The sequence below is a fragment of the Onychomys torridus genome, chromosome 1 (assembly GCF_903995425.1).
Source record: "Onychomys torridus chromosome 1, mOncTor1.1, whole genome shotgun sequence".
NCBI classification, from domain to species: Eukaryota; Metazoa; Chordata; class Mammalia; order Rodentia; family Cricetidae; genus Onychomys; species Onychomys torridus.
Window position 1 is genome coordinate 56,231,227 of NC_050443.1, and position 13,204 is coordinate 56,244,430.

Here is a 13,204-nt window from a genome sequence, read left to right on the forward strand (position 1 = left end):
CATCTACTGAGAGTTCAAGTTTGCTCCTAGATTTCAGCTTTCACTTTCTGGGGGACCACAGCAGTCTGGCCACACCAGCAGCCCCTCCTCCATCTGAACATCCCCTCCTTGCCTCTCTGTCCCCAAGACTGACCCTGAAGTGTTCCCACTCTCTGCAGGCCCCTCCTCTGGTCAGCTTGTTTACACAGGTCATAGTCTCTGGGTTCTCTTTAAAGACGAGACCCACAGCACATCAGAAGGGCAAGAACCTGATAATGCAGAACAGGCCAGGCACTCCCTGGGTACTGGGAGCCCTGTCCAATTTAGTCCCCATGGCATGTGGATGAAACTCAGCTACAGACCAGGGCCTGTGGTGTAGGAGGTGAGGAGCCCAGGATAGGAGAGGGCCAAACACCTTAATGGTCAAGGCCAGAAGGGGCCAAAACACAGCATGCCTGCTACCTCCGTGACATTCACTCCAGTGACCATGGCACGAGCCAATAAGCTGTTGTGGGATGCCCAGCCTGGTACCTCACCCAGGTCCCCTTCCAATGGCTCTGGCTCTGCTGATCCAGCCTCCTGTTCCAGGTAACCAGTAGGAAGGTCCTGGCAAGGGCCACCATCCCTGGTCCCCTGGAAGTTCCACTTATGCCCAGTTTCTATAGATCTACTCTGCCATCCTTATAGGCTCCAGGGTAGTTCCAGGGGGCACAGCAGCAGGCCCCTGAAGCCCCTGCTTACTACCCTATGATTCCCTGTTGACCCCATGTCTGCTTTCTCCATCCCAGGCATCCACTTCAAGTCGTGATGGGAGCCCCACTCTGGACACATCCTTCTGTCTTTTCCTTCCCCTCTGTGCCCCCCTCAAGGCTACTTAAGTAAGGTCCAGTCTCCCATGTTCTTCCTGCAGCTTCTCATTGCTGCAGACAGCTGGTCCATTTTATCCTGTCTTACTACTACTACTACAAAGAACACCCCAGAGCAGGACTGGGGGCTTCCGTCAGCTTTGTGGATCGGCCTAGCTGGCGGGAGAGGACCTTGTGATGTCGTCCTGAGGACAGCACAGATTGAAAGTCATCAACCCGTCATCTGCAGGGTGGCTTTTTGCCAAGGCCTGCCATGCCCAGGAGAAACACTGGCTTCAAGTCCTCTTTTCAGCTGGAGGGTTGATTGTATTGCACAGATGAGAAAACCAGGCTGACAGAATTAGGGGCACAGACTAAGACCTGGGTGAGCCAGAGGACAGTCACTTGTTTGGAGCCATCACGACAGCCACGGAGGGAGGCTCCCATCGTCCTTTTTTTAAGATTTATTTATTCATTATGTATACAGAAGAGGGCACCAGATCTCATTACAGATGGTTGTGAGCCACCATGTGGTTGCTGGGAATTGAACTCAGGACCTCTGGAAGAGCAGTTGGTGCTCTTAACCTCTGAGCCATCTCTCCATCCTTCACCCTGGTTTTGAGGAACACATTTTAGCATATGGGATGCTGGGGTGAGCCCTGGCATTCACACTGTCCCTCTCTGGCACTCTCCTGCCAGCTAGGCCTATCTTCCGAAGCTGGTAGGAAGCCTCAGACCTTGCTCTGGTTATTTAATTGTAGTAATATTGCGGCAGGATAAAGTGGGCCAGCAGTCTGTGCCCCTGAGATGTTCAGATTGGCTGTCTTACAGTGTCGTAGGATTGTTAGGGGCCTCAGGACCCTGCTGGAAGAGCAGGATCCTTTCCGCCCTGCCAGTGTCTAGAAGATTCAGGACCTCTGTAGATGGCAGAATTCCTATGGCTCAGCACTGGCCTGCCTCTAGCAAGTGTAGCAGCGCTAGGGTCATAACTCACTTGCAGAGAACTTCCATGGGGCCTCAGCACTGGCATGTGTTTTTGCTCTGATGTTTATGTAAACACACAGAACTAAAGAAAAGTTCCTTGTACTGGGGTTTCACACCGGTACAGCTCACGCCAGTGTACAGGTTCCATAGTTCTAAACCTAAACTGCCAAGCTTTCTAACCGGTTTTGTTTCCTGCAATGCTTGCATGAGGACACAGCTCAGCACAGAGCCTGTGAGTTCATGAGCACCTCTAGCCATTCAGAGATGGGGACAGAGTCTGTTCTTCCTTCACAGGTGTTCCTCCCCACCTTAGGACCACCTGGTAGCTCTGGTATATCCAGCCCTGGCTGCCACTGGAACTGCATGGATTTCTGGGATGCCTGGGAATCAGGATCTGTGGCTTCCCTCCTCTCTCTTGCTTCCTTAGGTTCCTCACTCAATCTAGTTTCTCCCCTGCTTTGTCTTGCAGAGGGTCCCAACTCGATCAGCTCAGGAAGTATAGCCTGGCCGCCACCATTTCCTAACTCAATGCTCAGCCGCATCCTCCTTAGGGCGGGCCTAGGGTTTTGTGGGGTGCCACTGGGATTCAGCTGTAGCAGTGATCACACATGTCATAAATCAGCGTTTCCTTCTTGCTTCAGGAACATTCTTCATGAAGCCTTCAGCAAGGGGTCCGGTTGCTGGACCCTTCTCTGGGCAGGTAGACAGCCACCGTCTTCTTATCCAGGGCAACCACTGGTGCTCCAAATGACTGAGGACGCAGCAGGGGATCTGAGCTTCATGGCCCCAAGGACAGTCCCGCCTGTTCACCACTACATCCCCGTAGCCTGTCCCATGGCCTGGCAACTAGAAGCTGTGGTGAATTTTTGTTCAGGTCACAAAAGAGCATGCCTCTTGTCCAGAGCCAGCCACCTGCCCTTCACCACACCTGCCTTCCTCCTAGACCACAGACTGTGTCTGCCTCCTGTGCCTGGCCCACTGGCCCACCGGCCCACGGCCCACTTTTGTTTACATTCTTAAAAGTACCACATTTTCTCTTAGGACCACCGTCTTGCTTCTCATCTTCCCCCCCAGCCAACTGCTGTCCCCCATTAATTCTCCTCGTTCTCCACACCTGAATAAAATAAAGGTTCTGGTTCTTAACTAAGTGGTAGAAGTTCCTTTTTGTCTCCAGTGTTTCCCAGTGCAAACATCATGCAATTAATTGTTTGTGTAAGTCTGCAGTTCCTCCAGGGAAGATGATGCCTAGGGACCATAGCTGCATTTGCTCCTGGATCTCCTGTTTGAGGGAGGGAGCGCGGTGACGGATGAGTGTGTGGCTCCCACTGGGTGGCAGAGGTAGCTCTGGTTGGTGAACTGTGCAGGGCTGGCCGCACTGCGCGATGCACAGCAGAGCCTTATCCAGCCCAGGGTGGTTAGGTGTTGGGACCTGAGGCCTAGCCCTGGGGGCTCTTGAGTCTGGCCAGGCTAGGACAGAGCAGTGTGGCCATTCATGTTCTCCCTGTGTTTCATCCACAGGCTACGTGGCTCCTCCCACCTGGGCCGACCACACCAGCTCCGGGCCGCAGCAGCTCAGGCTGTTCTGAGCTTCAGGCAGAAGAGTGAAGATCTCCATCAACAGCTGTGCTCAGGCTTCCTAAGCTGCCAGCGACGTGTGTGGAGAGAAGCTTCCAGAGCCCAGGAACTCTGGGCTGGGGGATGACATTCACACAAAGCCTTGAGGTCACCTCTGTCAGCCAGGCCTGGCAAGGGCTGGCAGGGGAACAGCAGGGGTCCCTTGGCACCAGCGACACAGCCTTTGACTGCCAGGCTGCCTGTGGGAGGTGGCAGTGTTGTCCTTAGTGTCCTGACATCAGGGAGAGTGCAACTGAGGACATTGCATAAGGGACAGACACCCACAGGGCAGCCCACCCTCTCATGGTTCCCACAGGCCTTTGCAGCAGACGGCACCAGACCCCAAAGGACAAGGGGAATTAATTCTCCTGTGTGCCCACTGCCAAAAGCTAGCCCATCCCTCTAAGGCATGAGTTCCAGGAAGCTGCCAGGGATGTATATAGGACAGGTGTTGGTGACCCATCAGACACTGCTGAGGGTTCCCAGCAGGACTCTAGGCCCCAGGGAGCTAGTGGAGCCTATTGCCTGCCCTCCTTGGAGCGGTAGTCCTGGGCTCCTTCTCTGGAGACCCAGCTGCCCCTGAGACAGGGTAGTCATGAGCCCAGTGTGGCAGAGGGACCCATGGCCACTGCAGTTCCCACAGAGATTGGATTTCTGTCAGTGTGGGGTCTAGTGACAAGGCTCCCGTCACAACTGCTACCCTCCTTGGCACCAGCTGGCAGCTGCATCCTGCCTGTTTGTTCCTTGAGCTCACAAAGAAGGATCCGAAGACACTTCCCGAGTGTGTTTCTCAAGGGTTTCTCACCAGTGTCCCTGCAGGGGGTTCTCAGAGGCCTTCTGACGCCACTGTTGACCCCAGTCTCCTCCCTTGTTTGGCTAGCCTGGTGTAGGGAGAACAGGCACTCCTGTGTCTGGCACAGAGTGGGCAGGGTGCCCAGCCGGTGGCTTCCCAGGCCATTGCTGTGTCTGGATGGAGCATGCAGAGTGGGTTCTGCCATTGGCAGAAGTGGAGCTATGGTACAGACCAGTGTGGTTGGCGCTCAAGTCCTCACAGCTTAGCCTGGTATTGGTGCTGAGTGCTGACTAGGTTGTAGGATTTTAGGGCAGTGCCCCCCATGAATGTGGTCTGGGAAGGAGGCCAAAGTCTACTTCCTGATGTGACTCAGGCTCAGACCGGCCCTCATCCGTGGTCCAGCTCACTTTCCATTCCACACCTGGTCACCCATGCTGGAGACTTAGAGGTTCTTGGCCTGTGGACTACACCATCGGGACTAATCAGTCTGCACAGCACAGGGGACCTAGCCACGGTGCTGGTCTGAGCATAGGTGTTGCTTTTAGTAGCTTTCTAACTTAATAAAGTGAGGAAGTTCCTGACCTTCCTTTTGTTCTAACCGTACTGTGGCTTTGTGAGTTCCTGATCCAGAGTCTGCCTGTCTGTGCCTGCTGCCCTGTGCACTGCAGGGGACCCTCCAGACCAGAGGACATAACTTCCTGTTGGGGTTCTTTTTCCTTAACCCTTTGTGTGAAAACCAGTTCCATTCATAGGCCAGCTTTGTGCACCATGGGTCCAGAGACACAGTTTTGTGAAAGCCACATCAGCGCTGTGAAGGTGATCATGGTTAAGTCAGCCAGTGACTGCTGGGTCACAGCACCACCCCAAGGGCAGTTGGTCCTCAGGGGTCACATTACTGCCCTATGGGCTGCTCTCCTTCTACTGTGAACTGTAAACCAGGACTATGTGCTGGTCAGACGGGGCTGCATGAGGTGGTCTAGCCTTGGCACCTCTTCATGGCTCTCACCTTCAGTGGCATCATTCAGCAGCATGCAGACTCCTAGGGGGAAGCACTTCAGACAGCAAGTGAGGCACACTGTCCCCTTGCTCCGACTGGAGTGATCATCCCATTGTAGGAACCAAGAGCCTCTCCTAACTAGGTCATCCTGGGAGTTGGCTCAGAGGTCAAGAGCATTGTGTTGCATTTGCAGAGGACCTGGGTTTGGTTCTCAGCACCCACATAGTGGCTCCCAGCCATCAGTAACTCCAGTTCCTGGGGATCCAGCACCCTGATCTGGCCCTGTGATCACCAGGAACACATATGGTACACATACATGTAGGCAAACCCTCATACACTTTTAAGGCATCCAAGAGCAGAGATGGTCTACCTACCCCAGCCCCCAGTGTCTTTCATGCAGGTCTCCACTTTTGACAGCTGTAAATACAGGCCATAGTGATAAGAGGCCAAGTCCTTTCCTTCCTTCCAGATGCCTCATTAACTTTTAGACTTCCTGGTCCAGCAAGCTGTGCCAGCTCCTGCAACTATGTGTGTGTCTGTGTCTGTGTGAATCTGTGTGTGTCTATGTAGCCCTGACTTTCCTGAAACTGGAGACCAAAAAGGCCTCAAACTTACACCATTCCTCATTTAAAGTTGTGATTTGGACTTAGCCCCACCTAATATGGCCTGCAGAGAGGTTGGACAGTACACGGTCTGTGTCCTTGACTTCTTCCTCCTGGTATCAGGCTAAATGACCCAGGGTAGGGGCTCACATGGTTGCCCAGACTCCATGATCAATAGTGGGTTGGAGCTGGGTTGGGGACTGAGGCTATGCTCTAGATCTGAGTGCTCAGCTGGCTCCTGGAACACCCCTGTTGCAGTGATGGTGCCTTCCACGCTGCAGTGGGGCTTCTGTGGTCTACTTGTGAAGGAGGTGAGGGGCTCTGTACCTGGGGTGGTACCCAGCTTTGGGGCCAGCCTGACTCTGGAATGGGGCTTCCGGAAGGAAGGAGCCCTGCTAGTGCACCAGCGTGGGGCCAGTTCTCCTGGGAAACAATCCCCAGCACCACCAATGGAGAGTTCTGCCTACCAGGGAAGAGTTCCAGCCATTCTGGAGGGTCAGCATCCTGGGAGCCTGTCCAGGTGAGGATGGGACCCTTCTCAGTGTTAACACATCTCAAGAGGGCTACTGTGTTGTCCATTTTCACATACTGCCTTCTGCTCTACCTCAGGGCTGTGTGACTTGGAGAAGAAAGGTCTGTTTATGAAGCAATTGGGCAGCTGAGTGGTGGTGGGCCCCGCCTTTAATACCAGCACTCTGGAGGCTGAAGCTCTGTGAGTTTGAGGCCAGCCTGGTCTACAGAGCTAGTTCCAGGATAGCCAGAGCTACACAGAGAAATCCTGCCTCCAAAAAGCAGAAGCGAAGGAAAGAAGGAAGGAAGGAAGGAGGGAGGGAGGGAGGGAGGAAGGGAGGAAGGTAGGCAGGCAGTTAGTTGGGTTCCAGGGAGGCCTTTGTGGGGCTTGGCATCAGCAGGCGTGGTGGCAGGAAGAGAAAGCTGAGAGTTCACATCTTTAATGGAGCATGAAACATTCAATTGTTTTTTGTTTTGTTTTTGTTTGTTTTACGAGACGGGTTCTCTGTGTAGCCCTCACTGTCCTGGAAGTGAGACTAGGCTGGCCTTGAACAGAGGTCCACCTGCCTCTGCCTCCTGTGTGCTGGAATTAAAGGTGTACTCCACCACCACTGCCTGACAAAACAGTACATTGTTAATGTGTTGTTTGAATCTTAGATGGTCTTATTAATAGAAAGCTCAAGGCCAGATATCAGGGTTAAAGCTGAAAGATCAGAGAAGCAGAACAGCCAGCCACTAGTTCTTACCTGTAAGAAATTCTCAGCCCAAAGAGGTTGAGTTCCTGTTTCCTCATGCCTTATATACCTTTCTCTGCCCTGCCATATTACTTCTTTGGATTAAAGGCATGTGTGCTTCCCAGGCAAAGGCATTAACTCTCAAGTGCTGGGATTAAAGGTGTGTGCCACCACCGCCTGACTTCTATGTCTAATCTAGTGGCTGGCTCTGTCCTCTTGATCCTCAGGCAAATTTATTAGGGTACACAATATATCACCACATTAGTGAGGTGCAGCTGTAAACTCTCAAGGCCCTCTTCCAGGTACAGTACCTCACTCAGCAGGGTGCACCTCACCATAACCTCCCCAAACAGCATCACCAACTGAGGACAAGAGCTCCGATATGTACCTATGGGGCACTTTTCATTCAAACCATAAGTTAGTACAGTGCTAGCCCTGAACACACAGAGGCCTGGGATCCCAGCACTCCAGAGGTAAAGGCAGGGGAGGCAAGGTCAAGGTCATCCTCAGCTACACAGGAGTTTAGGGCAACTGGCCTACTTGAAACCCTGTCTGAAACAGCAACAAAGCAGTTGTCTGAAGGTTGAGGCCGGGGGTTTGGTGAATTCAAGGCCAGTCGGGGCTGCAGGATGAGCTCCAGGCCAGCATGGACTAGAGTATGAAACCTTGACTCAAAAAACCTGGAAGCAAAACCAACAAAAAGACAGCTAGGTCTTTAATGCATGAGGCTGGCAAGAGCTTGAGTCATTCATGATCATCCCTGGGTGGGATTTAGTACACTGGGAGACTCAGGCTCAGTCTACACAGCCCTGGGCCTAGCTTCCAGCTTCGTTTGTTGACATGTGGACTTCACCAAGATGAGCTGGGTCAGCCTGTCCTCACTTCCTTTTCCAACCTCAGCAGCCATCAGAGTCAAGGCACTGTTCTGCATCCAGGAGTGTTGGGGTGAGGGTCCCAGGCCTTGTGCCAAGGAATGCCCTGCAACCAGGAGTGAGGTCCGCCTCTCTGGGTTCTTCCTGGGTTTCTTCAGGGAAAAGGCTCCCAGACACCTTGAACTCAAGCTCCAAGTAGATGGGTCAATCCCAGGTTCATTGGCAGTACTGTTGCTAGGTGGTATTTGCTGGTCCTTGCCTTTTTATAGCACATTCCTGCCCCCATGCTGGGGAGTGACTGGGGAGATGGAAGACTGCCTAGCATGCCTGAGCACTTAGTTCCTGCCTCAGCACCAAAGCATCAATAAATATCAAACTATGCCCTTGAAGAGTACACATGGTTCCCCAGCTGGCTAGAGAGGGCCAGGGTGCCATGTAGGGAAGTCTGTTCCTTGTCCCACTGGAGAGAATGGGGGCTGCCTGTGGCATCAGGTGTCCTAGCCTAGTGGCTGTAGACTAGGGCAGTGCCCCTGTACAGGTCTCCAGCCAGACACAACGACCAGTCCTTCCTCTGTCTAGATTAGGAAGGAGCAAGGGACCACAGTCTTGAAGGGAGGTCCATGCCAGGGACCCGTTAGCAGGTCTGGGAAAGAATAGAGCTGCCAGTCAGCAGACCGGCTCCTCCATACTCCCTGCCAACACTGTTGTCCTTAACACCAGTCTACTTTACTGTAATTTCCCAGCAGCTGGCTCCCACTGTTGCCCCAGCTCTGTTAGAGCATTCCCAGCCCACAGGCACTCCTCAAGGGTAGATTCCTGGAGGCGGAGGCAGGTGACAAGTCCACCCTTGAGTTTCATCCCCATGGACCCTGCATCTGAAGCTTTCTGGGAGCCCATGCTAGCCTGTGCAGAGTGTGATGGAGTTCCACAGACCAGGGGCCCATTTCCAAGATCTGGAGACTGAGGCTCCACAGGGGTGCTAGGATGAACCAGAGCTATGAGTCTCTCCCCAAGGGCCCAGGGAAGAGGCAGGGAGTGAGTTGTTGCCTTCACCTAGGGGGATTCATTTTCAGTCTTGTTTATCTGACTGCCTGTTGCTCAGCTAAGCAGAAAACGCAAACGCTAGCAGAGGCGGCCGCGGCATCCCTGTGTTAGTGTGTAACAGCTGGCACAGCAGGCTGGCACAGTGGTTCTCCTCACCTGGCAGACCGCCTTGCCAGGCTTTTTGGTACCCTTCCACTGCAGCACATGGATGTGACTGTGCAGTATTTGTACACTGGCGGCAGAGGGCCCCTGACAGGCTGGGTGTCCCCAGAAAAGGCAGTTTAGCTCTGTGGACCTTATGAACACACCTTGGATATTATCAGAGGCTGTGATGAGAATTGAGTAAGTCAGTACATACCTGGGCATGGGTGGTGGCCCTGGCCTGTAATCCCAGCACTTAGCTGAGGCAGGAGAATCAGAGGATTGACAGTTCTAGACCAGCCTGGGCTACAGTTGAGATACTGCCTCAAAGATGAAGAAACACAAGCTGAATCACAGGACATGCAAAGCCCCACCAGCAGTGCCTGGTGCTTGGAGATTTTGTTACAATTGTGAGCCATTCTTGTTACTTTGTGATACTTTGGTCAAATACAGGGACCCTGCCACAGCCCTTGCCTGGCTCAGCCTCCTGGTGTGTGACCAGCTTCTGATTTCTAGCTCTGTGTGTCATGGTTTATGTAGTGCAACCACGGACATCTTTACCCATCACTCTGTGCACATTGTGGCAATGCTTTGACATCCTTTAAACCCCAGTGGGAAGTTGGGGTCAAAGTGAACTATAGTGTAACTGAAGAGACAGGCTGAGGGTGACAGGACAATGTGTGGAGACCACTTACTCAGGGTCAGTGAATCTGAACTTGCTTTACCCAACAGGGCTGCATAAGGAGGTGATTTGGCCAGGGAGTATTTACCAGGTGTTGGGCAGGGTCTACACTTGGCTGTATGGTGTGTTTTGATCTTGCAAGGGGTAAGTATTTTGCCTCTCTCCTTGGTTTATTATAAAAAAAAACCCTGTTTGGGGCTGGAGAGACAGCTGAGAGGTTAAGAGCACCGACTGCTCTTCCAGAGGTCCTGAGTTCAATTCCCAGCACCCACATGGTGGCTCACAACCATCTGCAATGAGATTTGGCACCCTCTTCTGTATACGTAATAAATAAAATAAATCTTAAAAATAAAGTCCTTTTCAATAAAGGACAAGGCTGCTGGGTATTGATCCAGGCCCTCCCGAAGCTATCCTGAGTTTCTGTCTTTGTTCTCATCATCTAGGTCTCTCTTTCTATCTATTTTCTCATTCCTCTCTCCTCCACCTAAGAACCCTTCAAAAGGTGAGACTGCACCCCTACAGCAACATCTTTTCAAATGAGGCTAGCCCAAGACCCCCCCCCCCCACTTGTCCAGTGGTTGGCACACAGCCTTCTGCCTGTCTTAAAGAAGCAGCTCCTCTCTTGTTAGTGTTGTCAACGGCATCACTAAGGAAACATGGATCTCTGGCTGGGGCGATGGCTTTGTAACCAGGACATTAGTTCAAATCTCCAGCTGCCATGTCAAAGCAAGGCACAGTGGCATGTGTTTATAACCCCAGCCCTGGAGACATGACAAGTTGATGCTGGGAGCTGGCTGGGCAGCCTAGACAAATGGTTGAGTTCCAGTTTTCAGTGAGAGACCCTGTCTCAAGAGAACTAAGGTGGAGAGTGAGTGAAGAAGATCTCTAATGTTGACCTCTGATCTCCACTCATTTGTACACATGAACACACACACACACACACACACACACACACACACACACACACACACTGTTCATGAGTCTCATGAAGCAGCAGATTGGTGTCGCTGTCACAAAGAAATGGGACACTAAAAAGCCAGGACTGTCTTTAACCACTTAAGAAGCTCCAGTGTTCCAGTCACAGAATCACGCAGACCTGATGTGATTTACACCATCAGAACCACGCTGGATGATCTACACTTTGGGTAACAATTTAGCCCTATGAAAACCACGCAAAACACAATCACCAAGTGCAGCCTCAAACACAGCTCAGGATTTAATCTATTTGTTCTTTCAGAGTTTAACATAAAGGTTCTCACTCTGCTTGCACGTTAGACTCAACCAAGGAGCTTCTAAGAGCATTAAAGCTGAAGCCCCCTGCCCAGTACCTCTGCTTTGATGGGTCTGAGATGGGACCCAGTATCTGTTTTTGTTTCATTTTATTTCCGCCAGGAGAAGAACTATTCTTTAATCAGGACAGCTGAAGGGCCACAGCCTCTCTGAGGGAGTGGAGACTGTGCACACAAGACTATGACTGCACATAGGAGTAAATGCACAGTGGAGACTGTGCACACATGACTATGACTTGTGCACACATGACTTATGTACACATGACTATGACTTGTGCACACATGACTATGCACAATAGAGACTGTGCATACATGATGCTGGACTTGGGGTTTTTTATGGCAGAAAATGGAGGAAGATTCCATCTGCATCTCAGTTCCCTGCAGTCTCAAAGTGGGAGGTACCAACAGACAGAAGCATCCTGGTCCCTGACAGCCCACACGTGTTATCTGTGAAGTCAATTTCCTGCCCAGAGTTTTTCAATCCACCTGAGGCTTTTAGGTCATTAACCCTTTATTCCAGTACCTGGAGACAGATAAAAAAAGAAGAGAAGCAAAGTATTCTCCCATTGGCTGCTTCCTGATGGAGATGATGGGGGACATAGGCTCTGTCCCCAGAATCTAAGAGAGTGCTGTTCTGGTTGACTTTATGTGGCAGGAGGAGAGTTTTAACTTGATCAGCTGTGGTGGATCATGATCATGTGACTGCCATCAAGTGATCCTAGAGAAACATCTGAAAACTGCTAGAGGGCTGAAAATGGATGGTTACAGTGTGAACCCGAGAGATTGACTAGGAAGGTGTGTGTGTGTGTGTGTGTGTGTGTGTGTGTGTGTGTGTGTGTGTGTGTGTGAGTAGAATCGGGAGATGATAGAGAGGAGCCAGAGAGAGGAAGTGGGTGTCCATAGATGGGGTCCCCATATAAGGCAAGGGGAGGATTCGTACTGTGTCTCAAAGGGCTGTGGGTATCAGTCAGAATGGGAAGGATGCCAGGAGAGGTGATATATGCAGGAAGCAATAGCTCTACATTCTGGATTTTTGTGAAGAATAGAGGGAGGCGAGAGACTGAATATAGCAGAGACATCTTAGGAGGTCCACTCTGGGTAAAGGACCTGGGAAGGGATGTATGAAGATGTATCTCGAGATGGGTGTGGATCCACCGTGATGAGGGGGCAGAGCAGGAGCACTGGACGGTGCACCAGAGCCCTGGTGCAAGATAAGGTTACTGTAACTGGCTGTTTGTTGCATCAGACTCCTGCATAAGGTTCAGTCACTTGGAAGTTTTGTGAGAGGTCAGGTATGTAGCTAGAGTTTTCCTGCCTGGCCCACACTCAGGACAAATCTCTCTCACCCGCCAGGCCCATAGACACTCAGACCCAACCAAGTAAACACACAGAAACTTATATTGCTTACAAACTGTATGGCCGTGGCAGGCTTCTTTCTATCTAGTTCTTATATCTTAAATTAACCCACTTTTGTTAGTCTATAAGTTGCCACGTGGCTTGTGGCTTACCAGTACCTTACATCTTCCTTGTCATTGCGGCGATTGGCCGTGTCTCTCTGCCCCAGCCTTCCACCTTCCAGAATTCTCTTCTCTCTTGTCCCGCCTATATTTCCTGCCTGGCCACTGGCCAAACAGCATTTTATTTATTTTAACCAATCAGATCAACACATTTGACATGCAGCCCACCCCACAGCATAGGTAAGTCGGCATCTAGCTGACAATGTGGAAGAGAGAGAAGTGGCATCCCATTGAGTCCTTTATCATACATAGGCTTGTCCAGGAAAGCTCTGAGAACATCACTTGGATATCCTAAATAATTTTCTAGATGTGTGATGACCCAGTATGGGGCCACTTCCTTTAATCAGGGAACATGGGTGCTTAGGGTACAGAAAGGCACGTTCTGTCTGTGAGAAGTACTCTTTCAGAAAGTGATAGTGTTTCATAGTTAAGTGCAACCTTGTGCATGGGACAGAGACGACAGACACAGTGCCCTTGGAGCTGTGGGGCCTTGGAGGCTTTGTGTCTTCCTCCTGGTCATGAAATCTTGCCCCCATGGGTCTTAATTAGTCCTTTATAAATTTCAACAATCAGAAAATCTGCCTCTCAGCTCAGAGGAAAG

General features: G+C 51.4%; 1 protein-coding gene across 6 annotated transcripts in view; it reads left to right on the plus strand.

Annotated features, from left to right (window-relative positions):
• Klhl25 (kelch like family member 25) overlaps positions 1-4,818 on the plus strand; it is a 28,421-nt gene extending 23,603 nt beyond the window's left edge. For all 6 annotated transcript variants that reach the window (XM_036207959.1, XM_036207946.1, XM_036207952.1 and 3 more), the window contains one exon: positions 3,327-4,818. The gene's annotated coding sequence lies outside the window, so the exon portion shown is untranslated. The remainder of the gene's footprint in view (positions 1-3,326) is intronic.
• The last annotated feature ends 8,386 nt before the right edge of the window (positions 4,819-13,204 follow it).